Source organism: Sinocyclocheilus rhinocerous, unplaced genomic scaffold (assembly GCF_001515625.1).
Source record: "Sinocyclocheilus rhinocerous isolate Xijiao unplaced genomic scaffold, SAMN03320098_v1.1 scaffold28, whole genome shotgun sequence".
In the NCBI taxonomy this organism is placed as follows: Eukaryota; Metazoa; Chordata; class Actinopteri; order Cypriniformes; family Cyprinidae; genus Sinocyclocheilus; species Sinocyclocheilus rhinocerous.
The window spans coordinates 1924613-1926085 of record NW_015652416.1 but is presented as its reverse complement, the minus strand read 5'-3'; positions in this window follow the sequence as shown (position 1 = coordinate 1926085).

Genomic DNA, 1473 nt, shown 5'->3' with positions numbered 1-1473 from the left:
AGTTTGTTTATTTTAAGTTTTAAGTGAACAACGCATTCATACAGTATGCACAAAGTATATGCACACAATTATAGCTGATAGTCTAAATATGAAAACTCCAAATTCACTGGCAAATTCATGCAGTAGGGGGCAGCACTGCACCAAAACCTCTAAAAATAGCATCTGATTACAACCTACTAAACTGTTTATGTTTGTGTTTATGTAAGACATAGAAACACTGAATAAGAGTTGTTTAAGAATGTCTGATCTTCCAGACAATCACATGTGGTCTTTAGTAGCTATGTTGCAAATGCACTGACCCACTTTAGCTACTAAGCTTTGCAAATCCAAACCAGAATCAACCTGTCGGAATTACTTCTCCTTTATACATGCAACCACATACATTCAAGCAGCAAATAAAGGGATACACAAACTTACATAAATGTGTGCCCAAACCATCTCTTTCGTGTTTGCACACACAGATTTGTTGTGTTGGGTTAATAGTGCAACTTTCACGAAGGTAATCTGATTATGTTTGCTTGCCGGTCATTAAAGATAATTGGTCTTTTGCACCTTATGTGTGTAAATAAGTGGCTGTGTATGCAGAAAGAGAGAATAGGGGTAATATCCTCAGGATGAGTCAGCGTGTGATCAGACTGTCTTACGTCCTTGATATGGGTGTGGGCTGGAAAGAAGATTTATAAGTGAACGGAGCGCTTTCTCTCACGACTCGCGCTCTCTCTCTCTCTCAAAAAAAATGCAGTTTCATAGGCCTACATTACGTTTAGACGTCAAAATGAATCTTAAAGCGGCTGTATGTACGTTTTTTTTTTTACCTTGAAATATCAGTTTTAAAATCATTATGACGGTACACTGCATTCTAATAAAGCAAAAGGCTTCTGTTTCTTTCCCAAAACATGTTCTGGGTAATTTGGTAAGCGGGTCAATTCCGCGAAAAGAGCGGATCGCTTTATGGCAGCAACAAATGCACATGAACAGCTATCCACTGTATTTACGACAGTGAACTTCACTCAGAGGGCTTCAAAGTCGCAAAAATACATTAAAGGGGTCCTATTATGCTCTTTTACAAAGTCTTGATTTTGTTTTGGGGGTGTAGAACAGGCTCTCATACTAGGTTGTTCGAAAAACACATTATTTTTCCCATATTTTATTATTACAACACCTCTCTCCCCAGTCTGGCATGAACGGCTCGAATAGTTCCTGTATCAAATGAAGGCCCGCCTTCTGAAATACGAAATGTGCTGTGATTGGTTAGCTGGGCCAGTGTGTGTTGTGATTGGCACCACTTGGCGCACTAGCCGCCTGCTGCGAGCTTCAGTGTAAATATTGCGTCAATATCAAATCAATTTGGGCGCGATTTAAACTTGGATGATTGTAACCACTCTAAGTTCGTCTGCCTTGGGAAAGCTAGCGTGTCTCCGACATAGTGATAACACTCGTTGCCTTCTCTAGTGCAGCTCAACCAGGTCTCGT